Source organism: Palaemon carinicauda, chromosome 39 (genome assembly GCF_036898095.1).
Source record: "Palaemon carinicauda isolate YSFRI2023 chromosome 39, ASM3689809v2, whole genome shotgun sequence".
Classification (NCBI taxonomy): domain Eukaryota; kingdom Metazoa; phylum Arthropoda; class Malacostraca; order Decapoda; family Palaemonidae; genus Palaemon; species Palaemon carinicauda.
In genome coordinates, this window is record NC_090763.1 from 27229562 (window position 1) to 27255229 (window position 25668).

The 25668-nt window shown below is 49.6% G+C and overlaps 1 protein-coding gene across 1 annotated transcript in view; it reads left to right on the forward strand.

Moving 5' to 3' along the window:
- The window catches only part of Datp (purine phosphoribosyltransferase family protein Apf), a 96543-nt gene that overhangs the window by 22665 nt on the left and 48210 nt on the right, over positions 1-25668 (forward strand). The window lies entirely within an intron of this gene.

Genomic DNA, 25668 nt, shown 5'->3' on the forward strand with positions numbered 1-25668 from the left:
GGTGTCTCTCTTGCTACAAAAGGGAGCGGTAGTCATAGTCCGGGACCATCAATCCCCGGGCTTCTACAACCGTCTCTTCTTAGTAGCGAAGAAGACAGGAGGGTGGAGACCGGTGCTGGACGTCAGTGCTCTAAATGTCTTTGTCACCAAGCAGACGTTCACCATGGAGACGACGAAGTCGGTGCTAGCATCGGTCAGGAAGGAAGACTGGATGGTCTCGTTAGACCTAAAGGACGCGTACTTTCACGTCCCCATCCACCCAGATTCCCAACCTTTCCTAAGGTTCGTCTTTGGGAAGGTGGTTTACCAGTTCCAAGCCCTGTGCTTTGGCCTAAGCACGGCACCTCTAGTGTTTACCAAACTGATGAGGAATATTGCCAAATTCCTGCATTTAGCAGACATCAGAGCCTCCCTCTATTTGGACGACTGGCTTTTAAGAGCTGCGTCAAGTCGTCGCTGTCTGGAGAATCTCAAATGGACTATGGATCTGACCAAGGAATTGGGTCTCCTGGTCAATATAGAAAAGTCCCAACTCGTCCCATCCCAAACTATAGTCTATCTAGGTATGGAGATTCAGAGTCAAGCTTTTCGGGCTTTTCCGTCGGCCCCCAGAATCAGTCAAGCCCAAGAATGCATCCAGAGCATGCTGAAAAGGAACCGATGTTCAGTCAGACAGTGGATGAGTCTAATAGGGACGCTTTCATCGCTGGACCAGTTCATCGCGTTAGGGAGACTCCACCTCCGACCCCTTCAGTATCACCTAGCTGCTCACTGGAGAAAGGACATGACGCTAGAAGCGGTCTCAGTTCCTATATCCGAAGAGATGAAGTCTGCTCTGACTTGGTGGAAGAACAGCATTCTTCTCAAGGAAGGTCTACCACTGGCTGTTCAGACCCCCGACCACCTTCTCTTCTCGGACGCATCGGACACGGGCTGGGGTGCAACACTGGACGGTCGGGAATGCTCGGGCACGTGGAATCCGGATCAAAGAGCACTACACATCAACTGCAAGGAGCTACTGGCAGTTCATCTGGCCTTGAGAAGCTTCAAGTCCCTCCTTCTAGGCAAGGTGGTGGAGGTGAACTCCGACAACACTACAGCCTTGGCGTACATCTCCAAGCAAGGAGGGACTCATTCGATGACGCTGTTCGAGATCGCAAGGGACCTCCTCACCTGGTCAAGAGATCGAAAGATATCGCTTGTAACGAGGTTCATTCAAGGCGACATGAATGTCATGGCAGACCGCCTCAGCCGGAAGGGTCAGATCATCCCTACAGAATGGACCCTTCACAAGAATGTTTGCAACAGACTATGGGCCCTGTGGGGTCAGCCCACCATAGATCTGTTCGCTACCTCGATGACCAAGAGGCTCCCAAATTATTGCTCACCGATTCCGGACCCAGCAGCAGTTCACGTAGATGCCTTTCTTCTGGATTGGTCCCATCTAGACCTTTATGCGTTCCCCCCGTTCAAGATTGTCAACAAGGTACTGCAGAAGTTCGCCTCTCACGAAGGGACAAGGTTGACGTTGGTTGCTCCCCTCTGGCCCGCGAGAGAATGGTTCACCGAGGTACTGCAATGGCTAGTAGACGTTCCCAGGACTCTTCCTCTAAGAGTGGACCTTCTGCGTTAGCCGCACGTAAAGAAGGTACACCCAAGCCTCCACGCTCTTCGTCTGACTGCCTTCAGACTATCGAAAGACTCTCAAGAGCTAAAGGCTTTTCGAAGGAGGCAGCCAGAGCGATTGCCAGAGCAAGGAGGACATCCACTCTCAAGGTCTACCAGTCAAAATGGGAAGTCTTCCGAAGCTGGTGCAAGGCTAATTCAGTATCCTCAACCAGTACCTCTGTAACGCAGATAGCTGACTTCCTTTTACACCTAAGGAAGGTAAGATCCCTATCAGCTCTTACGATCAAAGGTTACAGAAGCATGTTGGCAGCAGTCTTCCGCCACAGAGGCTTAGATCTTTCCAACAACAAAGATCTACAGGACCTCCTTAAGTCTTTTGAGACCTCAAAGGAGCGTCGGTTAGCCACACCAGGTTGGAACTTAGACGTGGTTTTAAGGTTCCTGATGTCAGCAAGGTTCGAACCGCTTCAATCAGCCTCTTTTAAAGATCTCACTTTGAAGACTCTTTTCCTCGTTTGCCTAGCAACAGCTAAAAGAGTCAGTGAGATACACGCCTTCAGCAGGAACATAGGATTTACATCTGAAACGGCTACATGTTCCTTACAGCTTGGTTTTTTAGCTAAAAACGAACTCCCTTCTCGTCCTTGGCCCAAATCGTTCGAGATTCCAAGTCTGTCCAGTTTGGTTGGAAACGAACAAGAGAGAGTACTATGCCCAGTAAGAGCTCTTAAGTACTATTTAAGACGTACGAAGCCATTACGAGGACAATCAGAAGCTTTATGGTGTTCTATTAAGAAACCTGCTTTACCGATGTCGAAGAACGCAGTTTCTTATTACATCAGACTTTTGATTAGAGAAGCCCATTCTCATCTGAATGAGGAAGACCATGCTTTGCTGAAGGTAAGGACACATGAAGTTAGAGCTGTCGCTACTTCAGTGGCCTTCAAACAGAACCGATCTCTGCAGAGTGTAATGGATGCAACCTATTGGAGAAGCAAGTCAGTGTTCGCATCATTTTACCTTAAAGATGTCCAGTCTCTTTACGAGAACTGCTACACCCTGGGACCATTCGTAGCAGCGAGTGCAGTAGTAGGTGAGGGCTCAACCACTACATTCCCATAATCCCATAACCTTTTTTAATCTTTCTCTTGAAATGCTTTTTATTGTTGTTTTTGGGTTGTACGGAAGGCTAAGAAGCCTTTCGCATCCTGGTTGATTTGGCGGGTGGTCAAATTCTTTCTTGAGAAGCGCCTAGATTAGAGGTTGTGATGAGGTCCTTTAGTATGGGTTGCAGCCCTTCATACTTCAGCACCTAGGAGTCGCTCAGCATCCTAAGAGGATCGCGAGGCTCAGTAAGGAAGACGTACTTAAAAAGGCAGAGTAATGGTTCAAGTCGACTTCCTTACCAGGTACTTATTAATTTTATGTCTGTTATTTTGAATAACTGCTAAAATGAAATACGGGATACTTAGCTTCTAATGTTAACATGTATGCTGGTCTCCACCCACCCCCCTGGGTGTGAATCAGCTACATGATCACCGGGTAAGATTAATATTGAACAATGTTATTTTCCTTAGTAAAATAAATTTTTGAATATACTTACCCGGTGATCATGAATTAAAGGACCCTCCCTTCCTCCCCATAGAGACCCAGTGGACCGAGGAGAAAATTGGTTCTTTGTTGACAAGAAGTACTGGAGTACCTGCTCGACAGATGGCGCTGTTGTTGTACACCCCCACCTGTATAGTGATCGCTGGCGTATCCCGCCCGTAGGTTTTTTCTGTCGGGCAGCAGAGCTGCAGCTACATGATCACCGGGTAAGTATATTCAAAAATTTATTTTACTAAGGAAAATAACATTTTTTCGTGTTATGAGTCACATTTAACATGCAAATAGCCTGATTCATCCCAAACCCTACAAAACACCACATTGAATCTCATACTAAAGCTACAGTATAACCACAATGAAATACAGTACAGCCAAATACATTTGAACCATTCAATATACCTAAACTAAATGTTAATACCTGTAAATTAAATAGTTATTACAACATAATGTAATAATAAATGGAAAATAATACAATACATACAATACAATACTGTACTGTACATATACAAAATATACAGTTCCATATGTGCTGTGCTGTTATAGTTACCCCCAATTATAGACTACAGCTACATTTTCTGTTGTCTGAACCCATTTTCTTCAACTCTGGGATGGGTGCCTATTTCATTCTCGGCCTGGCTGGCAAATCTCATTTCTTAAAGTGAAACATTTTTCGTAAAGGGAGTCATAAAAATATTCTCGATTCGCAGCTTCAAAATTTTGTAAGCAGAGGTATGACTAGTAGTTGCTAGCAACCGATCGTCTGCTTGACAGCGATGTGCTAGGTATGTTTGCTTTAATGCCAATATCTGCTAGAGATAGGTGGTTACTCTGGTGTTTACTGGTCCATGGGCAGATATATGCGAACAACTCGCATCCTAGCAAGGGCAGTTGGGGGGCAATATTTCATCCTCATTTTCCAGAAACAGTTTCTTGCAACGATTGCATGACTTAACAGCCTTCGACTTGAAAGGTTTGCTTTTTTAGCAACCTCTTGGCACCCTTGGGCACTCAGATGGGAGTTAGTCTTTCTCTCGAGAGATGAGTGATTGTTGTTTCTCTCATTTGAACCCTTCAACCCTTCAGGGTTTTTGACATAGTCACTAGGTGGTACTTGCTGTTGTAGTGAGTAGTTTGTTAACTAGGTAGCCCAAACTTTTTTTTAGTGCGTTTAGTTGTGACAACACCCTAAACTCTGTGGAGATTCGGAGAGAAATCTGTCGTCTGTCCCAGTTTCTGATGGCGTGGGAGAGGAAGACTTGCTTTCACCAGAAAGGGTTGCTTGTATAAACTGTCATCATCATCATCATCATCATCATTTCAGCCTTCAAAAGTCCTTTGTTGGTGTAGGCCTTCCCCAGGTTCCTCCACAGACTTCTAAACCAAACTATTCTCTGCCACTGTTGCTTATGTTGGTCTAAGTCATCTCGCCAGCGGGATTTTTGTCTTCCTCGGTTTCTTGTGTATCCTCGGGGTGTCCAGAAGGTTGTTCGTGATGTCCATCTGTTGTCTGTCTTCCTGGCAATGTGCCCCACCCAGTTCCATTTGAGCTTGCTAATGGTTTCAAGGATATCCATTACTTTAGTTTTTTGACATATCCATTTAGCGGTTTTTTATCCTTTCATGTTAGATTTAGCATAATTCTCTCATGTGCCCTCTGCATTGTTCGTAATTTAAGGGAAAGCGTTTTTGTTAGATTCCAAGTTTCGGCCCCATAGGTGACAGTGGGGAGGATACACTGATCATAGACTTTCCTTTTTAAGATAATAGGAATCTTCTTATTTTTTAACACTGTACTGGCTCTTCCAAACGCTTGCCAACCGAGGGTTATTCTTCTTTTTATTTTGCTCTCTTTACAAGCGTCATGTAGAGATTCGTTGTCCTAGGTAGATGTAGTGGTCCACTTCCTCAATTTGTTGGTTTTCAATTTCAAGTATGTCATCTGTATTTTCAGTATATTTATTGCTCATGACTTTGGTCTTTTGGAAGTTCATGTGGAGGCCAATTGATTTGCTTGCTTCATTTAGCTCAGTGAGCATATGTTGAAGCTCTTCTTTGGTGTGAGCAATGATAATGATATCATCATCTGTCAATGTCTCCCAATTCCTCGAGTCACGATACAAGGTCTAGCATACTTGGATCACACTCGAGGGAGTAAAGGCAACAGCACCACCTGCGCTAAGGGCAGAGTGGAAGACGGGATCCCTCCCCCCCTGTCCTACTGGGGGGGAGGGGGGAGGATGACTCCACATCCAATGATACCCTTTTCCTTTGGGAAGTGTTCAGGGTAGTTCCTCAGCCTTAGAGTGGTGATGTTCAGGTGGTACACCAGACCAATTGACTGCCTGTTATCACTGGATGTTAATTGCCTAGGAAGTACCGAGAGTCATCCTTCGAGAGTTGATTTGCCAATACAAGGTGCGGGGCTCCGGCCTACCCTCAACCGCTCTAGTGTTCACTCTAGTTGCAACCTTGGTCATTGGCAACCACATCCACCCTCCTTGTCCCTTAGACGAGTGGTTGATTCTAGCAGACTCTGGGGAGATTATTATCCAACACCTTGTCAATCTTTTGGGTTTTGCTTTGATTGGGCGATTGGCCTTAACTGCTAGAATTCATCTTGGCAACTGTCAAGAGAAATGGCATATTGAAGAAGGCAAATAACCATTGAATAGACAAAGTTGTTCCGTCCAATCAGAAAAAAGACTCGAGGAATTGCCATGTCTCTTCCTCAAGTGAGACTTCTTACAGGTGCATCGATGGCTGCATTTGTTTAGGGCACCTGAACTTCCAGGAACGTCTGGTCCCGTTGAATGTCATAGCTTTAGTCCCCACTATTGCCAACTGAAAACCTTTTGGTATTAGCAGAGATTCTCCAGACTTGTGAGTCTGGTTGGATCAGAGCAAAAGAGAGGCCAGAGTTAGGAGGTAGAGATTACTAACCTCATCAGAGGAGTATACCTTCTTTCACCTTCCTCGCATTCGATGCTCCTGTGGGATACGTCGAAAGAAAGAGGGGGGGACTCGCCTGTTGTAACACACGGCCACTGGGCTATGTTCCGACCCCAATCGGCAGTGCCACACAAGTTTTCCTGGATTAGAGTGCAGTATTGCTGGCTCTTAATCACTTCCAACAACCCCTTTCCTAACACGCCGTAGTGTTTTTAACAGAGGACGACGGTAGTAGAATACCTAGACAGACAAAGGTATTCTCTGTGCAGCTGCTTTACCATCTAGCCATAAGAAGATTGAGTTGGACGTAAGACAGCTCAATCACCCTTTTAAGCTCAATTCAGTGTGGGAAAGAAAAACCTCCTGTCAGTCAGCCTGAGCAGGCGGACTCGGATAGTAAGCTTCAAGGGACCTTTTTCTCCCTCAGTTAGCCATCAAAGTCCTGACCCAGGGAGAGTTGCGGACGAGATGTCGGTCTAGGATGTCTCGTGCCTGTAAGTTTCCGGAATACTATTAGCCAGTACAGGATAACCAGGCACCGCTACTGGAGTCCCTTCAATATCCGTGGAACAACTGGGATGTCTATGCATTTGCCCCCTCTGTCTGATGAGGAGATGCATTATCAAGGGGAGGGCATCTAGAGATCGGTCAGTGATGCTGATCACTCCGCAGTGGCAGACCTGTTTCTGCCTGCAGAGATATTTAGAGATCATCTCACTCCTTTCCCGAACTGCTCGTATAACCTCACGCAGAAAATCACCACAATCAGTCATGCTCCTAAGACTTCTCACCTGGAGGTTATCAAACTTCTCCTCCCTCAGAGATGCTTTTCAAGAGTAGTAGAGAAAAGGATGGCTGGATCCCCATAGGTCATCTTTTGCTGTATATCAGGCAGAGTGGTTTATCCTCCAAGGTTGATGTCGTGGAAAGAGGCCTTGCGTTGCTTAGTATCATTTTCCCCAGGACAGCTGAGTTCTTTCTATTCCTCGGGGAGGAAAGATCCAGCTCAGTTGCGGCCATGATAAATTACTACACGGTCTTTAGCTTTGTCTTTAGAATGAACATAGTTTTTCATTTCCTCCTCGATGAAATTGTGTCCCCTCATATAAATTGTTGAGCTAACTGGTCCCCAATTGGAAGCCAAACTACCCCCTCGGGGTGTAGTGTCTGTACTATGCTCTCGAAAATAAGCATTTTCTTACTGCTTGTCAGTCGTTGGATCATGACTTGACAAGTTTGTTCTTCCTGCTTGCTAGGGCCTCTGCTAGGAAAGTCAGGAAGGCACATGGTCTCTTCCTTGACATTGCTCAGCCATAGGGTTTTGGGATAAGTTACACTCAACTGTGTCCCTGAGTGCGTTGCCAAGACTCAGAAACCCATAGCGGGCCCTAATTTCAGGGCTCTTTTTCAATGTTTCGAGAGCATTGAGGCATGATCTCAGACGAACAACAAGAGTTCACCTGCGCATTAGACACCTGTCTGTAAACAGGGGCAGGGTTAAGAGGAGAATCCCTAAAAGATGTTCTAGTTGGGATTTACCAGGTCATGATCTGGGCTGGGCACCCTGATTCTCCTCATCAAGAATGCAGACCTAGAGCTCCTATTGTTAGGGCGTAAGCATGCCCCTAACATTCAAAAGAAATTTCTTTGTGGCCCAGGTCCTTCAGGCAGGTCTCTGGTATCACCAGAGCACCTTTACAACCTATTACCTGCAAGACATAACCCATAGGAACCTGGATATCTTCTCCATAGGTCCTTTGGTGGCAGTACAACAATTGGTGTAAGCTACCTCATCTCCTTACAGGACAAGTAGCAGTCGTTCCAGGGCAGACTGTACCTGGAGTTAGCTTGGGATTAATGGACAGAATGATGACTTTTCTTCCCTTCTCATGAGGTATAGCATCAGGGTGACTACAAGCTGGCCTACCTCCAACTGCAGGTGATACCCATTTCCCTTGTGTAACTGAAAATATGATATTTATTTGTTATGTCCCCATCCTCCCTAAGAGGGGAGTCGGACAATGCCCAGGTTTAGTATGAGGAGTACTGTGTGTCTATTGTTTTTACCTGGGCAAGTCACAGTGACTAGTTTCCACTCATTCACCATATTTGCCTAGGCCGTCAGCTCTCTAGCTTATCAGACCGAGAGTGCGTGAGGTGTCAAGAGTACCCCTCTTATACTTGCACGAGTTCAGAGTTTTACCCCAGGTCAAGTTACCTGCCAGTTAGGTTGGGACTTCCACAGTAAAGAGCAAAAGGGTTTGTATTCGTGTAGGAACAAGTGAAAAATTTGTAATTTAGTATTTTTCCTAACCATACAAACCTTGAGCTTTTACTCATACTTGGTCCACCAGCACCTGCTTGCAATTAAAAAATGACGTTATATACTCAGTGAGTGGTAAGCAGGGTGGTTGCTTTACTCCCCCCGCTAACTAGCGTCGGGTTGTTATACCTGACTTAAAAAGTTTATGGGTATTTTCCAGTTATGCTGGAACAATATATCCTTAGTAAAGAGTTCAAGCTTTGTATAGTTAGGAAAAATTCAATTGTTCCGTAACCGAAATACAAACCACGCTATTTACATAGGGTTTACTTTCGGCGTAGCTGAAAATGACGAGCCATTAGATTTTAACGAGGGTTAACTACCCCCGCGCTAGTTAGCAAGGGGGTAGGGGAAGGGGTAGCTTGCTACCCCTCCCCCCCACACACCGGTGAATTGTCTCACTTCACTTTTGGCTCGGACGATGAGCAGACGTGTCTGTCTTTCGTCCTCGCTTTTGACAGCCTTAATCTGTGTTTTCTTTTTCTTCAGCTTTGTGTGTTTGGAAGTTGGCCTCTACCTTCATCGCAATTATGCGCAAGTGCCCTGGACTCTCCGGCCGCCCTTGTGGAACTTTCATGTCGGCGGTCGAGACGGATCCCCACACCCTTTGCCCGCAGTGTCGAGGTCAACGGTGTGCTAGAGACTTAACTTGTAGTGAGTGCAGGGAGTGGTCGACCTCCCAGTGGGAGAGGTTTGCCCGACAGCGTAAGAAGAAGTCCAAGAGAGACCTTTCTCCTTCAAGGGCTGCCTTGCAGAAGGAAGGCTGCAAGGACTCTTCTTCCGCCGCCCGAACCTCCTCCGAAGCTCCCACTCGGTCGGTCTCTCGTGAGAGGCCGTCGAGTGGTAGCGTAGGCCATTGTTCTGTTTCCCAACCTCGGGATGCGGGAGAGGGCGTTGCCTCCCATAGCAGGGCAGCTCCCCCTCCTCCTCCGGGGGAGGATTTTGATTCTCATTACGATGATGACCATGCTGTGTCTAATGATGATCTCTTTCAGCTTTGGGCTTCCTTGGGGCTTAAGGGCTTGCCCTCCAAGGAAGCCTGTTTGACCTGATCCAGTTGGGGGCTGCTGTCAAGCAATCGCTGGTAATAGCAGAGGTAGACCCTCTGTCTATTGTCGACGTGGTTGTGGCAGAGGCTTCCGACGGGTCTGGTCAAACCTCTGCTGCTGCTGCTGTTGCGGACGTTGCTGAAGGCTCAGCCTCCCCTTCCGAACATCCTTCGAGGGGGAAGTCAAGTCCCACGGTCTCTCCTGCGGGTGCGTCTCATCCTCGGGGGAGCACACTGACAGAGACTCCTCTTTGGAGGACCGACGATGTGGATACCCTTCCTCGAGGTCGCCTTCGCCGTAAGGCTCGTCCTCCTCTTTGCCGTAGGGGCCTTCCTTCTCCCTACAAGGGAGTTAAGAGGCGCCTCTTTGGATCGTCTTCACCGCCGCCTTCCCCTGCAGAGGATTCTTCTCGTCGGGAGCAGACTGTAGCAGCCACGTCCCTGGACCTCTCCGCAGATCGCTCACGATCTCCTACGCCTGCCAGACCTTCCAGTCCTTCCGGCCTACCTTTGCCCCTGGATGCAGATGCGCAGCAGGCGCCTTCTCACCCCGTCACCCGACGGGCACCGGTCCCTTCGGGGCAAAGGAATGTCTCCCACGGTGTGGGTAAATCCATTGCGCGTCAGGTTTCCCCTGCGCGCGCTGAGCTGCGCGTTCGCGCGCAGTAGCGCACACGCGCTCTCCTGAGCTGCAGCCTTCAGACTCGCCTCGCCAGCGCTCTTCTGCTCGTCAACGCTCTCCTGCTCGCCAGTGCTCGCCTGTTCGCCAGCTCTCTCCTGCTCGGCAGCACTCCCCTGCTAGCCGTCAGCGCCCTTCTGTTCCTGCTGCGCGCATCGGTCTCCTGAGCGCCCACGATCTCCTGCTCGTCAGCACGCACCTGCGCACCTTGTTCCTGATGCGCGCCAACGCTCTCCCACGCGCCCTAGATCTTCGGATCTGGACGCAGGCAAGGACCTTACTCCTTCGCCTCGCCCTCGTGCACCTGGGCGTCCATCTTCGCCTGCGCAACAGCGCGCACGCACTCCGGTGCACACTTCAAGAATTCCTGCGCGCTCGCGTGCCCACGAGTCTTCTTCTGAGCCCGACCGCGAGCGTTCGCCCTTGCGCGTTTCCTCGTCATCTGATCCTGCGCCCCAGCTGACTGCGCGTCGACACCCTCCTGCACGCCAACGATCTCCTGAGCGCCCGCTCGATCCTTCACCTGTGCGCAGGCGCTCGCCAACGCGCCAGCGCTCCCATGACTCGGATCGTCACAGGTCTCCGACGCGCACACGTGCTAAATCTCCTGCGCGCGGTCGATCACCTGCACGTACTACGCGCCATCGTTCGCCAACGCGCCATCGTTCGCCAACGCGCCATCGTTCGCCAACGCGCCATCGTTCGCCCACGCGCCAATGCGCCATCGCTCGCCGACGCGCCAGCGTTCGCCAACGCGCCAGCGTTCGCCAACGCGCCATTGCTCGCCCACGCGCCATCGATCTCCAGTGCGCCGTCGATCTCCTGCGCTTCATCGTTCTCCTGACCAACAGCGATCTCCTCTACCCTCGCGCGCTCATTCACCTGCGCGCCAACGCGCCCCCTCGCCAGCGCGCCCACTCGCCTGAGCGCGAACTCGTCCGCGCGCGCCCACTCGCCTGAGCGCGAACTCGTCCGCGCGCGCCCACTCGCCTGAGTGCAAACGCGTCCGCGCGCGTTTATCTCCGCGGGCGACCCTCTGAATGCTCCATCGCGCGAGCGCCAGCGCGACCCCCGTTCTCGCCGGGTCCTGCAGCTCGTACCTACGACAGGGACGCGTACTTCCAGATCGCCATCAGGATCGCCACTGCGCAAGCGCAGGGCTCTCACCCAGGACCAGGAAAAGTCACCAGAAAGGTCCAGGCAACATTCTTCCCTTTCTTCTTTTCAGGTAGGCCCCGTTGCGTCCACTCCGAAGGACCAGGAGATCCCCTTCCCTCCTGCGGGGATTACTGACACTGCGTCCGTCACCCGTCAGTCTTGGTTTGGTCACTTGATGAAAGCGGTGGTGCAGGCTGTGAAGCCGGCCCTCGCTGATCTGGGACTCAGACCAAAGACAGCCTTGCCCCCGCTGAAGAGAAGGAGAGGAGTGGACTTCGTGGTGACTTCTCCCAGGAAGAAGTTGGCTCCTAAGAGGTCCGTCAGGAAGGCTCCATCCCCTTCGCGGTCGTTTTCTCCTTCTCCTGTGGACGAAGCCTTTCCGTCCTCAGGAGAGTCCAGCGAGGTGAGGGTCTCTCCCACGGCACCAATGAGGGGAACCCCACCTCCAGGAAGAGAAACGTCTCGCGTGGAAAGTACCTTCCAGACCTCTTTGCTGGAGTCCTGTATCCCGCCCAGGAGGGAACCCAAGGACTCAAAGACGATTCCTAAGTCGTCTTCATGGATCCGTCCAGAGCCAACCAGACCCCGGGAGAACGTCCACGTGTCTCCCCAAGAAGAGCCTCTGGGGACGGGAGACTTAGCTGCCAGTCCACAGGGAGGAGAGCAGCATGAGTCTGAGCATGCCTTCTGGCAGGTCTTGAATCTGATGAGGCAACTCAACAGGTTCAAGGACCCCGAGATCGCCCCTCGCTAAGGCAAGGATACGGTCCTAGACCAAGTCTATGGTACCCAGAAACCCCCAAGGGCCAGTGCAGCTTTGCCTTGGTACCAGGGGGTGAAGAGTGCCAGAGACAAGGTCGAATCCCAGCTCTCGGAACTCGCCTCCTCCAGCCGTTCTTCTGCCGGGAACAAACTCCTCGCACCTCGTTTACAGCAGAGGAGGTATTTTGAGATCATGGGGGAGTCCAGTGTAGCTCTTCCCCTCGGTGGGAGAGCTCACAAGGGGAACTCCTCTTGAGAAGCTCTCCTCCCGGCAGGTGACATTCTCGGCTTCGGAGATCCTTAGCCAGGAGAAGGTCGCGAAGTGTGCCATGCAGGCCACTTCGTGGCTGGACGTCTGGTTGGGTTCTCTGGGCATCCTATTGCGCTCCGAGGACTTGTCTAAGGAGAGCAATAGGAAGGCCCTGGAGACCTTCCTCCTCTCGGGCACTCGCTCCATCGAGTTCCTGGCCCACCAGGTTACCAACCTATGGGCCAACTTGATCTTAAAGCGACGCGATGCGGTGACCGAGAAGTTTCATCCGAAGGTCCCCGCCGTGGATGTCTGCAGGCTCAGACACTCCTCCATCTTTGGAGGAAGCTTGTTTGAGCCCAAGGATGTAGAACGTACAGCTGAGAGGTGGAGGAAGTCGAATCATTCGCTCCTCCAAAGGGCCCTCACGTCTCGGCCCTACAAGCCTCCAGCTCCACAACAGCATCAACAGCAGCCTCGCAGGACACCGAAGCAGGCTCCGGCAGCTAAGACGAAGGTGTCTAAGCCCCAGCCATTTCCTGTCAAGGACAAGAGGGGTGGAAAGTCCTCCAGGGGAGGCAGGAATCCTAGAGGGAGCGGCCGTGGCCGTAAACGCTAGGATTGACAGTCCCCCTGCGTGTCCACTTATGGGGGGATGCCTACAAAGTTGCGTGCACAGGTGGCAGCAACATGGGGCCGATTCCTGGACGGTCTCTGTGATCGGCCAAGGATATCGCGTCCCATTCACAACATCTCAACCTCCCCTGACAGCGAATCCAGTGTCGTTGAGCTCCTATGCCATGGGATCGGCAAAGGGGCTAGCCCTTCGGGCAGAAGTCGAGACCATGCTCAAGAAGGATGCTCTCCAAGAGGTCGTCGACGGCTCCCCAGGCTTCTTCAGTCGACTCTTTCTTGTAAAGAAGGCGTCTGGAGGCTGGAGACCCGTCATCGATCTCTCAGCTCTGAACAAGTTTGTCAAACAAACTTCGTTCAGCATGGAGACAGCGGACATGGTCAGACTTGCAGTGAGACCACAAGACTTCACGTTCACACTGGATCTGAAGGACGCGTACTTCCAGATCCCAATCCATCTGTCTTCCAGGAAGTACTTGAGATTCAGCCTAGACAGCAAGACCTACCAGTTCAAGGTACTGTGCTTCGGTCTCTCCACAGCACCTCGGGTGTTCACCAGAGTGTTCACCCTGATTTCGTTGTGGGCGCACAGGAACGGCATCCGTCTCCTCCGATATCTGGACGATTGGCTGATCCTGGCAGACTCGAAGTCGACCCTTCTTCGACACCGAGACAGGCTTCTGGGACTTTGCCAAGATCTGGGGATCATGGTAAATCTCGAGAAGTCCTCTCTGCAGCCGACCCAACGACTGGTATATCTAGGCATGTTACTAGACACCAATCTCCACAAAGCTTTTCCATCAGACGACAGGATAGCAAGGCTGAGGAGGGTTGCAGAGCCCTTCCTCAGGCGGGAAGAGCTTCCAGCCCAATCATGGTTACGTCTTTTAGGTCACCTAGCCTCCCTGGCCCGTCTGGTCCCGAACGGCCGTCTCAGGATGAGATCCCTGCAATGGCGGCTCAAGTCCCGTGGAATCAGGGCACCGATTCCCCGGACTCTCTGGTCCCTATAGGACCCACGGAACAGGCGGACCTGCGGTGGTGGCTGATCGACGAAAACCTACGAAAGGGAGTGGATCTTCTCGTCCTTCCCCCGGATTTGACACTGTTCTCGGATGCGTCAAAAGAAGGGTGGGGGCCCCACATTCTGAACCAGAGGGTCTCAGGCCTTTGGTCAGAATCAGAAAAGTACCTACACATCAACCTGCTAGAGATGAAGGCCGTGTATCTGGCCCTATAACAGTTCCAACGGACCCTGGCGGGCCACTCCGTGGTGGTGATGAGCGACAACACCACGGTAGTGGCTTATATCAACAAGCAGGGAGGTACCTTTTCACAACAGCTATCCCATCTTGCAGTAGAGATTCTGAGGTGGTCCGAAGTCCACTCGATAACACTATCAGCTTGCTTCATTCCTGGCAAGAGGAATGTGCTCGCCGACAGTCTGAGCAGAGCTTCGCAGATAGTGAGTACCGAGTGGTCTTTGGATTCTCAGATGGCCAACAAAGTCCTGACAGTGGACCTGTTCGCGACGGCCTTGAATTTCAAGCTGCCTCTGTACTGCTCCCCAGTCCCGGATCCCAAGGCTCTCTGGCAAGATGCCTTCCAACAACGGTGGGACAACATCGACGTGTACGCCTTCCCACCGTTCTGTCTGATGAGAAGAGTGCTCAACAGGACCAGACTATCGGTCAACCTGTCTATGACCTTAATAGCTCCGCTATGGCATCACGCGGAATGGTTTCCGGACCTTCTGCAACTCCTAACGGAACCTCCGAGAGAACTTCCCCCACGACACGAGCTACTCAGACAACCCCATTGCAACATCTTCCACAAAGCCGTAGCCTCGCTTCGGCTTCACGCCTGGAGACTATCCAGCGTCTCCTCACGGAGAGAGGCTTTTCGCAGCAGGTTGCGGAAAGAATGTCTCGACACCTGCAGAAGTCCTCCGCAGGAGTCTACCAGGCGAAGTGGAGAGTCTTCTGTGGTTGGTGTCGTGGGAGGGGTATCTCTCCACTCGATGCCACTATTCCAGCAATAGCGGAGTTCCTTGTGTATTTGCGGGAGGAAATGCGCCTTTCGGTCTCGGCGGTGAAAGGCTATCGCTCAGCGTTAAGCCTGGCCTTTAGGCTGAAAGGAGTGGACATTTCTTCCTCGCTAGAACTCTCTTTACTCATACGTAGCTATGAGCTTACCTGCCCTCAGTCGGAAGTGAGACCTCCTCCATGGAACGTGGTTCGGGTCCTCAGGGCTCTGAAGAGACCCCCTTCGAACCATTACGCCAGGCCTCTGATCGCCACCTGACTTAGAAGACGGCTTTCCTACTCGCGTTGGCCTCTGCCAAACGAGTTAGTGAATTTCATGGTCTCTCATACGACATCGCCCATTCAAGGGGATGGGAGGAGGTAACGTTCAGGTTCGTCCCTGAGTTTGTTGCCAAGACTCAGAACCCTGGAGTGCCGGACCCACGGTTCGACTCCTTCAGGGTCACGAGTCTCCGTTCCGTAACAAGTGACCCAGACCATCTGCTATTATGCCCAGTGAGGAGTCTGAGGCGTTACTTGAAGAGAACAGCTGCAGTTCATCCCCGCGTGCAAGCGTTGTTCGTAAGCATGGTTAGGACTAAGAGGAGGGTCACCAAGAACACCATCTCGGCCTGGATTCGAAGGGTTATCCATCACGCCTTGAATCTTGACCCTCCTCCGTCACGTCGCCCTAGAGCACACGACGTCAGGGGCATCGCTACATCCCTGGCCTTTAAGAAAAACTTCTCTGTGACGCAGGTGCTACAAGCTGGGGTCTGGAAGCGTCAAACGACCTTCACAGACCACTACCTGCAGGATGTGACCCACAGGAGCCTCGATACTTTTTCTATCGGCCCCGGGGTGGCTGCACAACAGCTGGTCTAACCTCAGGCTCCTTATTGGACAGGTAGCAGAAGGTTGAGGGCATTGTTTCCCGGTCTCAGTCTGCGTGAATGAAAGAGTATGTCTGGCCCTTACTTCTTTCTTCATCCTCCCCTCTCTTGGGAAAGCAGCATCCTGGTCTCTGCATAGCTGACCTCAACCTCTGCAGGTAAACCATGCTCCCTTGTGTTCCTAGTACTGTACAGTATTCAGTTAATACTGTCGCGTCCCCCATACCCTGACGAGGTGGTATTGGGAACGTCCTAGCCTAGAATTCCATCTAAAGGACTCCAGGTCAACTTCCTAGGACGAGTCACACTCTATTCCTCCACACACAAGCTTATGTAGGCCACACGTTCCTTGCAGAGCAAGGAACTTGTGAGGTGCAGGGACTCTTTTTCTCGAGTGCTGCTCACTCGGATTCTGAGTCCCCGGGTAAAGCCAAAGCCAGTAAGGCTGGGGACTTTCCACCCTTCCTAAGGGGTAGGTCACCCTATGTAAATAGCGTGGTTTGTATTTCGGGTACGGAACAAATGACAAATTCGGAGATAATTTGTATTTTTCCTAACCATACAAACCTTAGATATTTACACATATTTGCCCGCCAGCCCTGTCCCCCAAGATAAGTCCTACCTCTAAGTGAAGTGAGATAATTCACCGGTGTGTGGGGGGTGAGGGGTAGCAAGCTACCCCTTCCCCTACCTCCTTGCTAACTAGCGCGGGGCTAGTTAACCCTCGTTAAAATCTAATGGCTCGTCATTTTCAGCTACGCCGAAAGTAAACCCTATGTAAATAGCTAAGGTTTGTATGGTTAGGAAAAATACAAATTATCTCCCAATTTGTCATATTATCAACCCTGTCATGTTATGACTCTTGAGGAACTCCTGGCCAATCATCAGCATGACCAGCAATTTTGTCTTTGGCTGCAAGCAGCTTGGACATATTCTGGCATCTTTAATTTTCACTCTTACTATTTTCAGAATAAATGGATAAATAAAAGACACGCAGTTGCGTCCAGGTAAACCTGATAAGAAGTGTGGCAGATTCATGTCTAATCCTGTTTTTCATCCTTATCATTTGCAGGGGGCATGACCATTCGCAATCATCCTCTTGTGATGAACGCAAGTCATGGCCTCTGCAGTGGGAGGAGTTTGTCAATAAGAAGAAAACAGCTAAGAAAAACACTTTAGAATCAGCTTCACCTACACCAAAACTGATGCCAAAGATGTTTTAAAGCTTTTTCTTTTCTTTTGGTAATTCTTGATCTGTTGCGATTCCTTTGGATTCCTCTAGGACTGGGTCCTCTGGACGAATTGGGCGAGGGGGAGGAGACCTCAGCTAGTCCTCAGGGCAGTCCTCTGGGAAAACAGAAGTACCACCTTCCCCTTATGAAGGTAAGACTTCCCCACCTTTTCCATTAGGGTTTCCTGTGGCTGTACAGACCAATGACGACCTAAGGAAATTGTTGCCTTCTTTGGTTATTGCTGGTACTTCATTTGGGGGGAAAGCAAATGAAAATGTTAGCCACATTGAGGCTTCCCCTGTTTTGACTATCCTGTCACCTGTTATACCTGTGAATGGGCTGGGGGGCTTGGCACTTGCTGGTAGCATCCTGCTTTTCCAACTAGGGTTGTAGCTTAGCCAGTAATAATAATAATAATAATAATGATAATGATGAGACAGATCTGAAGATGGGTTTGTCTTGAGGAAAGGCTACCAGCATTAAATCAACTGTTTGGAAGCTTCATAGTTGGAGATCCAAGAGTGAGAGGAAGCCTGAACCCTCAGTACCCTGTGAACCCGACTCACCCAAAGCTTGATCGCCTTTTCCTTCACAGATTCACTCAAACATGATTAATGAGACTGTCCAACTCATGGAGACTGGTCTGACTCACAGGACTTCTCCGGTTTAGACTGAGCAGACAGAGAAAAGTGCTGTTGTGAGAAAATCTAAGAAAAGGTGTCTCCAGAGGCTAGCTCTCAACGCTCTTTATAGAGGAGAAAGGCGTCTTTGCTCAAAAGTTCATTTAATAGTCTTTATTCATATAAGGATGGACATCCAGAAAACGATTACTAGGATCAACTATGGTTTCTCACTCTCTCTCCATAACACCTAGCACTACCTTGACTTTAAAAGGCAAGAGAGTCAAAGGCAGCTCAACGCCAAATTATAATCACCTACTTATTCAGCTGTGGAATGAAGGCCTAGTCATGTTTTCTGTCCGGTTAGAGGTCACTCCAAAGAGAAGGATGAACAGTAGTTCCAGTCGAGTCCTCCCTTCAAGTTAGAGGCTAGGATTTTTGGGACTTTAGACACCCGTCCACCCCCAATTCTGGCCCACGGCTAGCTGAAGCCAAAAACCATCAGACAGAATCCAGTCTCCTCAAGGTTTTGTCCCTCTCCTCAGCAGTCAAAACTCAACCTTAACCTTCAGTGGTCTGTTCATTTGCGGGTATCCCTGGTCAGAGTGAACTCTCATGTCTCTGGACCAAAGAACTCGCTTCATTTGAGCAGCTCCACCATGATTTTATCTCCATCCTCTCTGAGCAGTGTAGGTTTTTTGTGCTGGAAGAAGCAGTGACATCGTCTCTTCTGATATATCTAGCAACAGCAATGTTGATGGCAGGAAGTACTGCTGACGGATTCAAGTACTAGAGTACCTGTACCTCATTATCAGCTTTGGAGTCTACAGCCATGAAAGCAGCAGCTATGGCCAGTCTGTAAGCTACAAGCTTGATAGACCCCCGGTCATGACCAGTAGCATACTGTACTATACTGTCTCAGGATTTGTCCAATTCAGAGACGAAGAAGCACACAGACCTCATTCTCTCGGAAATATATCTTGTTGCTGGAGAAGCTCGTACCAGTGATTGCTTCTTTGGTGTCTGAAGCAACAGTGGTCAGTGGCCACCAACTCGCCACAACTTTTCGTAAATATGAAACAAGAGGAATTCCACTCAACTTGCCATCTCCAGGGATGCTGCTGTTTACAGAGGCATCCAAAGAGTGCTGGGGCGCCCACCTGAGAAACCACACCACCTCAGGAGTGTGGTCCGAAGATAAACGGATCCTGCATATCAACATGTTGGAAGTGCAAGCAGGGCTCCTGGCACTGCAGACTTCCAATGGAGTTTGGGAGGGTACTCGGTCAAGATGATGAGTGACAAGAAGAGACTATAGTCGCCTACTTTAACAAGTAAGGAGGAACCGTGTCTCAGCCCTCTGCGAGTTGATGAAGCAGGCACACACTTGGGTGTTTGACAATGCATTAGAGCTGTCAGAAGGCTACATTCCAGGTAAGAGGAATAGACTAGCAGACTCTCTCAGCTGCCATGGGCAGGTAGTAGAAAGCAGTCATTATGTGAGGTAAGAATGACTGGCCTTTTCATTTCTTCTTCCCCTCTTTTGAGGTACTGCATAGTTGTTGTGCTAGACTGGATGATCAATAGGGGTAAGCTAATCAACTGAGTATCTTTTCTTTATAATAGAATTTATATTGAAGTATTGTATCTCCCTCATCCTTCTGACCAAGGGGAAGGATGGATAGAATGTATGTATACCCATTTCTCATATGATGCCTATACGATTGGACACTCATATGCTGAGAAATAAAGGTTCTTCACCCTAACACCTGTGACATCTTCATGCTCAGGTAGTTAGGAGGTTGACAGGACCAAAGTTTATTGACACTTCTTGAGTGAATAAACTAGGCAGTTTGATTTTTGGGACTTACATCCTCCTAGGGGTAAGTTTCCTATTAAAAGTCGAAAGTTTGCATTACCATACAAATCTGATTTGTTCCGTAACTGGAATACAAACCACGCTATTTATTAGGGGTTATACTTTTGGCGGAGCTGAAATGACGAGCCATTAAAATTTAGCGAGGGTTAACTACCCACACTGCTAGTTAGCGGGGGTAGGGTGGGTACCTTGCTACCACTCCCGTTCACACACCTGTGATTTAGTCACTTTACTTTTGGCTTGGATGGAGAGCGGTTGTTTCCTCTCTCCCTCCTCGCCTATTCTAGACTGTCATTAATTTTTGTCTTTTAACTTAATTTTTCCTATACTTGTATATATATGAAAACATTCTTAATGTTTATGTATATATATGTGTATAGAAATGTGATAAGTTTCCTTTTCAGTGTTTGTGCTGTGTGTGTGATACATATACGACAACGACACTTGCGTAGATTAGGAAGGCCAGTACAGTTCCACTTCGTGGGGAACTACCTCTCCCTCTCTGGTCCATCGGTCTTCCCGTCGGTATATAAGCGTTATCTCGGCCGCCGGAGGGGAATCATCATCGCCTGGACCCTCTTCATTCAACTATTGTCTTTGTCTTTTCCATTTTCCTACGGGAAACATGGATTTCTGAGCGAAGGGAATGTGGCCTCTCAAAGATTGACTACGGTCTTTCTCTTCTCGAGGTCGTTCACCTGTACAACAGTGAACTATTGGGAAGCTCCTTTCCCGTGCGCGGGTTAGGTTGCTCTTCTGATTGTTTGTCTCAATTATTTTTAGTGAAATTATAATTGTATTTTAACTTTTCAGCTTTTCTCCGTGGAGAACACTTCCCTTCGGAGGATCAGTGGTTCTCACTATTAGTGAATATTCTTAGCTGATTTAAATAATTGTAATTTTGGTTTTATTACAGTTACTCCGCTCCCCCCCCTCTCCCGTGGATGTCGACTGGGGAAGGAAGGGCTCAATACTTAATTTTATGTTGTTCCCTTGGGGTTCCTCTTCGGAGTTCCTCCCTAGGGAATTTCTGTTAAATGATTAATTTTATTGTCGGCGCAATACTTGTTTTTATGTTGTTACCTCGGGGTTCTTCTTTGGAGTTTCTTCCTAGGGAATTTCTGTTAAATGATTAATTTTATTTTTTCCAGTTAACTATGCAGTTTTTCTTCATTCGACTAAGAGTGCCGATGAAGCAGAGCTGTTCTGTTCATGCCTTGGGAATCTGCTGTCACTGCCGTCCCTCAGAGGACGTCGTCATGGGCATCATCCCTTCTCTTAGAAGTACTCCCGTGACATGACTAGCACTTCAGATCATCTTGGAATGTTAAAGGAGGTTCGCCTCCAGGGGTTGGACAACTTCCCTTCCGAGGGAAAGTTTCCTCCCCAGGTGTGAGGTTGTTTCTCCCTTCAGAGGGAGAACTTCCCACACCTTGATAAATTCATTGTCTCCGACTGCTGTTGCTGCCTTCGCCCAGACTTCTCTCCCCCCTTGCTGAGTTTCTTTTCCTTCAGGGGCGGAGCACGGTCTTGGCAAGTCTCTTTTACGAAGTGCTTACCTCTTGCGTTCGCGAGAGAGGCCTCTCATAGAGACTCCTCTTCGGAGGATCGCTACTGTTAAAGGTCAGCTTGCTGATCCACCGGCCCACATGGGCGTCATTATGGGTGTCTTCAAGTCACTTCTACGAAGTATTCACCTCTCTTGTTCGCGAGAGAGGCCACTCATAGAGACTCCTCTTCGGAGGATCGCTACTGTTAAAGGTCAGCTTGCTGATCCACCGGCCCTCATGGGTGTCATCACAGGCATTTTCAAGTCTCTTCTACTAAGTGTTCACCTCTCTCGTTCGTGAGAGAGGCCACTCATAGAGACACCTCTTCAGAGGATCACGCAGCTCATCAGTTCCTGATCATCCTACCAGCAGACCTACCAGCGCAACCTTGCGCTGCAACTTAGTCCGTGGACTTTGGTTCTGGACTCTTCTATGGACCTTTCACGGTTGCCATCAGTGGATGTTCGCCCTTCCAAAGGGCACATCCCAGTTCCTGATCGTCCTACCAGCTGACCTGCCGATCTACCAACACATCCTTACGTCGCTGGTAGTCCTTTGGACTTCGGCCCTAGACTCTAACGCTGACCTTTTTATGGTCCCCATCGGTGGATGCTCGCCCTTCCAAAGGGCACATCCCAGTTCCTGATCGTCCTGCCGACTGGCCTACCGATCTACCAACGTAACCTTACACCGCTGTTAGTCCTTGGACTTCGGTCCTGAACTCTTCCGTGGACCTTTACGGTCTCCATCATAGATGTTTGCACTTCCAAAGGGCTCATCCAAGTTTCTGGTTGTCCTGCCAGCTGACCTCCTGACCTGCTAACCTATTAGCGCTACCTTCACACGCGCGCGCCAACAGTCTTCCGTGCACGCGCGCTCTGACAGTCTTCCGCGCACGGGCGCCGATGGTCTCCCGCGCGCGCACCGACGGCCTTCCGGCCGCGCCAATGGTATTCCACGCGCGGGGACCAATGGTCTCCCGCACGAGTGCCCGGTGGCCTTCTGCGCGCACGCGCGCCAATGCTCTTGCGCGAGCAAGCAGTCTTCGCGTGCGCCGACGGTCTTCTGTGCGCGGGCGCCGATGGTCTCCCGCGCCAATGGTCTTCCGCACACGAGCGCCAGCAGTCTCCACGTAGTACTCTCACGCACGCGCCAATGCACTCGCCCTTGCGCAACCAATAACATGCTTCGGCGCATTCTAGGGAGAATGCACAAAACTATACAGTGCCTTACTGCACTTTACCACACTTTCCTGCGCCCTCCTGCGCAGTTGTGGTCTCAGAACCAATGCGCCAGCTTTCGCCAAAGAGTCAGGCGCCTAAGAGTCAGCGCTTGCCTGCTCTCCAGGCAGAAATTGAGCACCAGGATCATCCTGTGTGCCATCGCTCCAGTACTCTCCTACACACTCGCGCAATAGGCAGTAAAAAGGAATAAAACTTTTTGGACAGGTCACCATTGCCTCATTCCTCCCCGCAAACACATAACATAGCCACTGGGAAAAGAGGAATAAGGCTTCACAGAAGGATTCAAGATCCCGAAGATTCCATCTTACAAGGGGAATCGAAACGGGGAATCGTTGGTCCCTGTCTTTTCTGAAGTTTCTTTTTTCCTTGACAGACCACCGTCAGCAAACAGGAAAGCATCAACTGTCTGATCTCTAGATCACTGTTTGCTGATGGCTAGTACACAGTTTACTGATCGCTAGGTCGCCGATCACCAGGTCGCCAATTGCTATCTCAATGCTGATCTTTGACCTCTAGTCCCTCCAAGGACTAACGATCATAATCAGCTTGCTGATCTCTAACTCACCATCGGCTCACAGACCATCGATTCATCAGTCATCGGCAATTCGCCAGCAGTTCGTGACTCGAACTTACTGGTTAACCTCAGAAGGTATACAACATACTTCTCGCTACTGGCCGTTCGCCATCACACTAAAGTGATCAGCAAACGTTCGACAACCCTCATCAACGGCTTGTCGACAGGGAACTACTTGCGAGCACTCTCCAACTGCACAGTAATCACGATACCCAACGGTTAACCATTGATTAACATTCGCCAGATTGACTCTATTCTAAGGAATAGCATCAATCCTAACAGGGCACATGGTAAGGCTAAGCGTTGCCTTCCTTCTGTTAGTTAAAGGAATTCTCTCTCAGAGAACAATTCTTACACTGGGTATCGCGCCAGATCCTTTACGACACGAGTCAAGACTCCAGCGTCGACAATCTTCCATGCAAAAGGATCCGCAAGGAGCTGTCCCTTTGGGTCGATGTCCACACCATGTTGGAGTTCGAACAAGGGCTAAGACCTCAGGTCTTTATTTGCACACTGGACCTAAAGGACAATTACTCCCAGGTCCAAACCATCCATCTAGGAAGGTTGGAAGATTCAGTCTAGACAAACAAGAAACACCAGTTCAAGGCACCGTGCTTCGGTCTTTCCACTACACCCATCCTGGTCTCACATGATCGGCTTCTGTCTCCTCTGCTCGGGACGACTGACTGACCTTAGCAGACTCAGTGGCAACCTTGCATTAACACCGGAACTTCTGAAGTCTTTTTACCAAGATCCAGTGATGAGGGTAAACCTGCGGAAGTCTTCCCTACTTCCCTCCCAGAAGACTGGTGTATCTGGGAATGATTCTAGACACTAATCTCCACAAAACCTTCTCGAAACGAGAATGACTCCCATTCCAAAGGGACTTGAGTCGGACTGGAATCAGACCCTCGATCCCCCAAACATTCTGAGCCCCATGGGATCAGAAGTTTGGACAAACCTCAAGGATGGGTGTCAGTCAAGAATCTACAGAGCGGCATAACCTTCTCATCCTTCCCCACCCCTCGTACTTGAGGTTGTGCTTAGAACACATCAAAAGAAGAGAGGAGGGACCATAGTGCTGCACCACACGACCTCAGCCCTCTGGACAGAGTCCGAAAGTACCTTCACTTAAATCTCTTAAGAGATGAAGGCCAACTTTCTGGTCCTTCAGCAGCCTCATCGGTTCTCAACAGAACACTCAGTGATGTGATGGACGACACACCACACACCACATAGAGACTCACATTGACAAGCAAGAAGGAACTTGCTCGTAGCCTCTTCCCATCTAACAGTATAAACACTAAGGTGAGCCAAACTCCTTCGGTACCACTATCAGCCCGGTTCATTTCAGACTATAAGAACGACCTCACCGACAATCTGTGCACAGCATCTCAGATAAGGTATACCAAATGGACTTTGGATTGCCTTGTAGCTGACAAAGTCCCGACTTTACGAGGTCCTCCAACTAGGTATCTGTTCGTAACGCTCCTGAATCTCAGGGTGCCGCTACTCCCCAACCCTAGACCCCAAGGCTCTCTGGCAACAACGGTGGGTACAACAATGACGTTTACGTCTCGTCCCTGTTTTATCTGGAGAAGGGCACTCAAGAAAGCTAGAACATCGGTCAACCTCTCAAGAACTCTCCTAGCTCCGCTATGGCATTATGCAGAACAGTTTCCAAACCTTTTGCAGCTCCTGAGTCTCCAAGAGAACCCTCTCCACATCACAGACAACCCACTTTGATACCTACCACAAGCTATAGCTTTGCTATGATTGTATGCCTGGAGACTACCCAATACCTCTTTGCAAAAAGGTTGTCTAGATATCTGAGGAATTCCTCAGCATCAGTCTACCAGGCAGTATAATGTCTTGTGTGGTTGGTGTCATGTGAAAGTGTGTCTCTCCACTCGATACCTCGATTCCAGCAATAGCGAAATCCTCGAGTATATACAAGAGGAAAAGATCCCTTATTCAGTTTCGACAGGTAAAGATAATCACTCAACCTTGATCCTTCACCTTCAAACTGAAAGAAAGGGACACCCTTTCATCGTTAGACTTTTCCTAACTCATACGGACTTACAACTTGCCTTTCCCCAGTCGGAATTGAGACCTTCCTCTCGGAACATGGTTCAAATTCTCCGATCCCTAAATGGACCTCCTTATGTTCCACTTCACCAAGCAACAAATTTTCTCCTGATTTAAGAACAAAATGTTCCTACACACTTGGACAGCAACCATACGAGTCAAGGAACTTCATGGTCTCTCTTTTGACATTGCCCATTATTGAGAAGGGCGAAAGACAATGTTCAGTTTCGTCCCTGAGTATGTCGCCAGACACAGTCTCCAGAGGTGACGGATCGTACACAAGTCTGCACTCGGTAACGGACGTTCCAGATCATCCGTTACTGTACCCAGGGTATGGTATGAGACTTTACCTAAAGAAAACGGCAACAGCCCACCCGGGTCCCTTCTCTTGTCATCAGCACTGGGAGAGACTAGAGGAGGATCACCGAAACATCATATCGACATGACGACTCAGTGTCAGGGGCATAACTATGCCCCTGGTCCTTCTTAGCAGATTACTCTGTGATGCAGGTTTTACGAGAAAGG